We start from the raw sequence: 8,249 nt of genomic DNA, 5'->3' as shown, positions 1-8,249 counted from the left end.
CCATAGACGATATGCAATGGATGAGCACGCCTGTGTGCCAATACATCTTTATTTATGGACACAGAATGTCAAGGTCATGTAATTTTCAGATCAAAATATTATTCTTGTTTTGGTTTTTTTTTCTCAACCGTTTAAAAATGTAAAAACCATTCCTAGCTCATAGACCATTCAAAAGCAAGGAGTGGCCAAGATTTGCCAATGGTTTGCCAATCCCTGCTCTAAACAGACAACTTTGCTTTCTTAAATATCTGCGTTCTCTACCATGGGCAGGACCACGCATCATATGTGTATCTGCCTTAGGAGTGCCCAGCGCAGGTGGCATTTGCTATTTTAATACTACTAATAACTTAGGAATCATAATGATGTCTACCTTGTAGGGCTGCTCTCTGAATCGAAGATGATGCCACAGATCCACCAGGTAAAAATTTCTTTTTCTGAGTGACAAATGTCTTGCTGCTCATTAGTGATAGAAATTTATTTACCAAATATGCATTGAGCACTTGTTATGGACTAAGCACTCTCATAGACACTGAGGACACAATGGTGAACAAAATAGAAGAGGTGCCTGCTCTCATGGAGCTTATGTTCTTTTGGGAGACACAGGCAACTAAATAGTCAAGTGGCTATGCCATATGCCAGATGATGAGCACTGTGGTGAAAAATAAAGCCAGGGACACAGAGAGGAAAAAGGGAAAATTATTGCTATTCTATTGGGTGGTCAGGAAATTGCTGTTCTATTGGGTGGTCAGGAATGGCATGTGCAAAGGCCCTGAGGCCAAAGCCTGCTCGGCCTGTTTAAGGATCAATAGGGAGACCAAGACTCCTGGGGTGGAATGAACAAGGGAGAGTGGTAGGAAAGCTTTGGGGGTGGAAGGTGGATCACGTGGGCCTTTGTAAATCCTAGTAAGGTCTTGGTTTTGTCTTTGAATGAGATGGAGGGAGCATTGCAGGACTGTGCACAGAGAAAGGACATGGCCAGGCTCACAAGGCAACCCGCTGGACAAGAGCAGGGAGATCTGTTGTTCCTGTTTTGCCAGCACAAAGATTTCTAGCTCCCGTGGGTTCTGGATCCAGGCCTGGAGACCCTCTGCATCAGCTTTCCCCGAGTTAACGTCCGCAGCTGAAAGAAGTCTGTAGCCACTGCTTAGACATCGTGCAGATGAAATTCCAAAGCAGCAGAGAGAGTGTTTGAAATTGAATTCCTAGCTTAATGGAGCAGCGTGACAGAGGAGGGAAGGATGAGTCAGCCATTTAAAATCAGGTACAGAGGATCGGCAGGGTTGGATGTGCTCTGGTCCGGCACACCTGAATTATCAGTAGTGCACAGAGTGGCCGGGGCCCTGGGCTTCATGGAAAATAGCCTCAGAGTCGCTCACGTCCTCTGACATCAGCAGGTCCAGCTCTGGAGCACTCTTAAGGGCAAGAGGATTTTTCTGCTTCAGATGGGCTGGGGTAGAGCTAGAGCGGCTTGCATAGGTCCTACGTAGGTCCATGGGCCCTGGACCTAATCTAATTTCACCATGGTGACTCCAATTAAAGCATTTCTTTTACTCATCCTGATTGTTTCAGGATTTGGGAATTTCAGCCATTTAATCTTGACAGGGTCATGCAAAAAAAAGTATAATGTTCCAATTATCAACCTCAATGCATTTTTTTCTCTTTATTGGATAAAACTGCTTAGCCACATCTGTTAAACAGTCTGTAAAAGCTGATTCATACCCTTTACCAGAAGTCCTTTCGAGCTGAGATTTATCTAAGCATCGGTGGGAGACTTTATGTGAATTCACTTTATTCTTTTCTTTCAATCGTCAAATGTTAAGTGGGTGCTTAAATGCTTCGACTCACTTCCCTGATCTGTTCCCACTGCCACTCCACTTTCTCAGAGTTTTTTAGAGCAGAAACCAATAACAACAAGAGACTTTCAGTACTTTATGTCCCAGGTAGAACCATGCCCACCTTGGAGAGGTGGGGTGGCCTTCTGCCCAGTGGAGAATCCTGGTTTCAATGCTGAAATCCCTACCTGAGGTCTCCCTACCTGCACATCTGGTTTCCCCCAGCAACTCAGAAGGCCAGCACTCTAAGCCTCGCCAGAGACCTTGACTCTGAACTTTGCTCTCAAAGATTAGGCTGACGGAACTGGCATTTATAAAGCATCACCTGGAAGCACCTCTCAGGTCAAGCGGCACCACCAGAATGTGAGTGGCTTAGATTGCTTTACTTGGCCAACTTTCGTGAACGTCACCGCCAAGCTCCCTTGTTCTTCAGCTTTGGGGCCTGGGAAGGAGGGAGATACTTGAGTGGACATCTGGGCACTGAGTGGTGGCTCACAGCAATCACAGGTGCTTTTCTCTGCAAGGAACCTGGGCCTTTTCTGGCACTCTTAGGTTGGGTGACATGGGGGCTTCTAGGAGTGGTGATCTCAGCCTGGACTCCAGCTTTTGCAAGATGGGCTCTTTCAGCAGGGCAGTGCTGACATACCTTCCAGAAGTTTCTGGGAACTGGAACAGGAGAATGAGAATGCAAGGGGCACTTTGGTGACTGTAGCTGATGGGCTGGTTGAGGGTCACCCTGGAATATTTTGAAGGGGGCGCCATTTAATTGGGTGAGGACTTGGATATGTATAGTCGGGGCATAAAGGTTAATATAAGCCGGGCATGGTGGCGCACGCCTGTAGTCCCAGCTACTCGAGAATCTGAGACAGGAGGATCTCTTGAGCCCAGGAGCTCGTGACCAGCTGGGCACCCATTACTCTTACTCTTTTCCTTTCTTGTTTTTTTTTTTCCTCCTTTTTCCTTTGTTGACCATTACTTTCTTTCTTTCTTTCTTTCTTTCTTTTTTTTTTTTGAGACAGAGTCTCGCTCTGTTGCCCGGGCTAGAGTGCCATGGCTTCAGCCTAGCTCACAGCAACCTCAAACTCCTAGGCTCAAGTGATCCTTCTGCCTCAGCCTCCCGAGTAGCTGGGACTACAGGCATGAGCCACCATGCCTGGCTAATTTTTACATATATATATTTTTAGTTGTCCAGATAATTTCTTTCTATTTTTTAGTAGAGACGGGGTCTCGCTCTTGCTCAGGCTGGTCTCGAACTCCTGACCTTTAGTGATCCACCCACCTCAGCCTCCCAAAGTGCTAGGATTACAGGCGTGAGCCACCGCGCCCGGCCTGTTGACCATTACTTTCACCCAAGCAATTCTTATGATCTCACGCTTCATTAGAAAACTCCTGTTTTTTTAGATTTGTGTTTCACGTTGCTTAATAGCAGGTGAACTCTACTGAGCCTAACTCTACTGAGATAGTTCTTGCTTGCCCCCGCCACCTTTGCGTTTTATCCTAAACACAGCCATCCTGTCATCCAATGCATGCCTATGTCGAGGAGACATCTTTCCCTCTACTCCTGCAAATTCCTTCCCTCATGCATCTGCTTCCTTATCCAGTCCTCAAAGACTCATGGAGTCCGACCTTGCGACAGCTTCCGGGGACATGTGTGAATAATGCAGCGTCCCTGTCCTCAAAGAGCTCAATCCACTTGTGAGTCTGTTCCTCAAAAGTGCATGTGGCTGCTAGCCGACACCATCCCATCCTCCAGAGCGACACTGTCCAGTACGACGGCCACTTGCCACATGTAGCTATCGAGCTCTGGAAGTGTGGCTGGTCCTCACTGAGACATGCGGTAAGTATGAACTACACACCGGATTGTGAAGACTGAGTAGGAAAAGTAGGACTGTAAAATACTCATTAATATTGCTAGAAATTGATTACTGTTGAAATGATAATATTTAGGATATATTGGGTACAATAAAATATGTTATGAAAATTAATTTCATCTGTGGCTACTAAAAGACTTAAAATTACAAATGTGGTTCACGCTCTATTTCTCTTGGACAACATTTCTCTACGTAGCCTGCTTCCTCCTCTCCTAGGAGGAGTGAACACTTCCTCTGGGTACCGCTGCTATCCCTAATATGTAGCTCTTGCTATACTCTTGGTAGCTGCCTGTTCACATATGAAATCTTTATCAGACTGGGTATTTTTTTTTTTGAGACAGGGTCTTGCTCTGTCGCCCAGTCTGGAGTGCAGTGGTGCCGTCATAGCTCACTGCAACCTCAAACTTCTGGGCTCAAGTGGTCTTCCCATGTCAACCCCTCAAGTAGCTGGGACTACAGGCATGCACCACCACATCTGGCTGATTTTTTAATTTTAATTTTTATTTTTTGTAGAGACAGGGTCTCACTCTGTCGCCCAGGCTGGTCTTGAACTCCTGGCTTCCAGTGATCCTCCCGTCTTGACCTCTCAAAGTGCTGGGATTACAAATGTGAACCACCACACTGGGCCGTGGGCACCTCTTCATTTACAAACCCAGTGTGCAATGCAGGGCTTGATTTAAAATAAATGGCCAATAACTATTTGGTGCATTAGAGACCCAATTCTCCTATCAGACTGAACTTGTGTGAGGCTAGACATACGAGATTGATAACATTATCTTAAGTATAAGATTGATGAGTAGCCATTACTATGTATGTAAAATAACCCAGAGATAACTATAATCTTCAAAGCATGAACAAATTTTAAATATTCCTGTAAATATCTTCTTTATTCTTTATTATTAACTTTCTAAGGGTGAGAGGCTGGGTAATACAATACCGGCCCTACACACATGGGAGGTGTATTTATTTCATGGTGTGCCGAGTGCAGCTGGACGTAGTTGAAATTATAGTCCGTGTGGTCACACCTGCCCATTTGCAGATAGGCCCAAAGCCCAGACATACCCTAATTAATTCTCAGCACTCTCTGGGATATTGAAACCCAACTGATTCAATCACCTGTAAAACAGAAATATAAGTAAGACAAGGGTCATCATATTTTACCTAAAATATTCAGATTTTAAGAAAGTAAACCCACTATTTAGGCAACATTTGACCCTTGACTTGTACAATTTTGCTTCTCATTGGAACTGGGTTTGCTTTTGTGCTTGCCTTAGGCCAGAAGTCATTTGGTCAAGCTAAACGTTTTACGTTTTACGTTTTACATGAAGGTGGTCTGGCTGTAATCCAACACTATGGTTAGATGTTCGGTGAGGAGTTATATTAGTGAAAGCATATTCACAACTTGTCATGAAATTTTATGAATTTGACTCAAGACCCCAAAGGATCTGGCATCTAAAATCACACAGTCTTAGTTTTTCATCAATTATTAACATAAAGGGAATCACTGTTATCTAGATAAACTAGGTAGATTTAAACAAAGCTGTGAGGCTTTATCTGGTTAGTTGCATAGATGTAATTATCATTAGTCTTACAGATCATGTTTCTGAAAAACTGCTCAGACCCTTATTAACTATTGAATCGTGAAAGGAAGTGATGTAAAGAAAATGCTACCACATATACTCTGATGTCACCTCTCTTAATGAAGGTTCACCTCCTTCCCTAGTACTGCCAGAAACACTTTGCTGGCATTTAATATTTAATGTCTTGAATAATAGTTATTGGAGTAGCTATCTTATTCTAACCTCTAATCAGTGGTCTCTAACCTTTTTGGCACCAGGGACCGGTTCTGTGAATGGGGGCAGGGGAGTGGTTTCGGGATGTTTCGGGGGCATTACATTTATTGTGTACTTTATTTCTATTATTATTACATTGTAATACATAATGAAATAAGTATGCAAATCACCATAATGCAGAATCTAATGCCGCCGCTGACCCGGCAGGAGGCGGAGCTCAGGCGGTGATGTGAGTGATGGGGAGCGGCTGTAAATACAGATGAAACGTGCCTGCCTGACACTCACCTCCTGTGTGTGCCCCGTTCCTAACAGGCCCTGGGGTTGGGGGCAGCAGCTCTAGATTGTCCTTCTCTTACTCACTTTTATAATTCTGTAATGTTTATGCAGTGCTTTCCACATGGGAGGTCTTCACTAACTGTGTGTGAAACAGAAATAAAGTGAATTGAGAACAGGCCTAAGAGCCATGAGCCCCGGTTTTCTGTTTTAGTCCTGGCGCGGTCACCTAGTGGTTGTATCTATTTGTCTTTTTTTTTTTTGAGACAGAGTCTTACTGTGTTGCCCGGGCTAGAGTGCTCTGGCATCAGCCTAGCTCACAGCAACCTCAAACTCCTGGGCTCAAGCGATCCTCCTGCCTCAGCCTCCCAAGTAGCTGGGACTACAGGCATGTGCCACCATGCCCGGCTAATTTTTTCTATATATTTTTAGTTGTCCAGCTAATTTCTTTCTATTTTTAGTAGAGACGAGGTCTCGCTCTTGCTCAGGCTGGTCTCGAACTCCTGAGCTCAAACAATCCTCCCGCCTTGGCCTCCCAGAGTGCTAGGATTAGAGGCATGAGTGACCGCGCCCAGCCTGGTTGTATCTATTGTCCAGTAATTTCTCCAAGCCTTGGGCCTCTCCGCCTTGTCTCTCCTTCCTAGTCCATTGTCATCATTTGTTATTCCTTTGCCTACATTTGTAACTTTGTTTCTGTTTGCCTAGATTATGTAACTCGATTCTACTACGCTACACACTTCCATGTGGCAGTGTATACTGTTTTAATACATTATCTAATACTAATAATTTACGAGGTGGATATTGTCCGCTCCACGTGTCAGCTGTTAAAACTGAGGCTAGAGACAGAGCGAGTGCCGTGTCTAAGGCACTTAGTAAATGGTCAAATTAGGATCTGAACCTAGATCTGTGGGATGTCTGATGTACTCTGGCTATTCCTGAAACTTGACTTTCAATTGGAATTATTTTGAGAAAGCCCCACTCTAAACTAGTATACTCTCCCCCCATGCATGAAAACAGAAACACCACCTATAATTATCCGTAATTGTTGCTGTAGATCCAAGTATTAATATAAGAAGCAAGAAGACCTCAGCTAGAGTTTTCATAGTTGTCACTAACTTAATTATTGGGTAGAGATGTTGAATGCTACAGTGAGGAGCCTTTCCCAGGGCCGTGCGGAAGGAAACCCGGACTCCATTTGTTTCTGGGTCTGCCTTAATCTTTCTCTGTGGCCGCAGGCAAGATCCTGGAGGAAGATGGGGATGATAATACATGGAGCCTACTTATTGCTCTGATTTGCTTGGTGATTGACTGTGGTGTTCAAGGACTGTGAGAGGAGAGGAAACACAACGTTTTCTATAACAAACTGCACTGTCCCCAGGGCAGTGTGGGCTTCTGGAAAGTGCAGGATTCTGGAAATGGACTTCTTTGTCTTGTTCCCTTGTTCTAAAATGGGAGGTGGAACGCGATGGCTGCATGGTCACTTCTTCCAGCTCTCACTGCTGAAATTCTGCTCCAGCTCACAGAAGCTTCATTGCTTTCATGATCTAGAAACACCTGGCAAAAATGAATTTAATACCATCTGGGACAGACTTGGGTGAATGACTCTTTGCTGACATTTGTCATTCTTTAAACACAATGACATACGTTTATGAAGAATCACAGCTCATAACTAAGACAGATGAGCTTCAGTCGCTTTCCTTGACTTGGTCCACCTTCTTTTAAAACGTCTGCTGCCCTGCATGTAACTCTTTTCCGGAGCTGCAGGCTTCCCCGGGTTTAAGTGCCTGTGCTCAGCGCCAGCGCATCGCGGAGAGCCCCTTGCACAGCATTTCTCCAGAGGCATTTGCAATATATCGTTCATAGGTTTGCGTTAGGATTGCTTACGCTGCAAAATTTGAAAGCAAGAAATGCACCTAGATTGCCGATGTTTAAGCTATACATATTTAACCGGGTGGGTCACCCCGGGGTCAACAGGAAACTTGAAGGTGAATAGTGGCCTCAGGAGAAAGGCCGTGTCGCGTCAAAGCTTCCCCAACGTCTCCCCAGAGCAGACGATTCATTTTTGCTTGTAACACATCAGAACCGCTGCCCGGCCTTGCAGCCGAGCGAGCGAGCCAGGGCGAAGCCCTGCCAAGCCGCGGGCCGTGGGGAGGCTAGGGTCCCCGGGGCAGGGGAGACTTGGGCTGGGACATCCCGGCCCCTGTCCTCCCCGGGGGTGGCGGCGACTTGGGGACTGCTCCTCTCTGAACGCCTAGCGCGTCGAGTACGCGGCACCGAGCTCAAACTGCTTTCCCCAGAAGCAACTGCACCCGAAACCCTCCAGTCCCAGGAAGGGGATTAAAAGTGACAAAGAAAGGGCGGGGGGCGCTCCGTGGAGATCTCTGGGGGCGTGGCGGGGGCGTCCCCAAGGAGGGGCTCGGGGGCGAGCGCAGCCCCGCAGCGCGGCGGGCCGGCTGGGCCAGGGGGGCTGCGGGGCGCGG

Source organism: Propithecus coquereli, unplaced genomic scaffold (genome assembly GCF_000956105.1).
Source record: "Propithecus coquereli isolate 6110/MARCELLA unplaced genomic scaffold, Pcoq_1.0 Scaffold177, whole genome shotgun sequence".
Lineage (NCBI taxonomy): Eukaryota > Metazoa > Chordata > Mammalia > Primates > Indriidae > Propithecus > Propithecus coquereli.
This window is presented reverse-complemented; position numbering follows the sequence as displayed.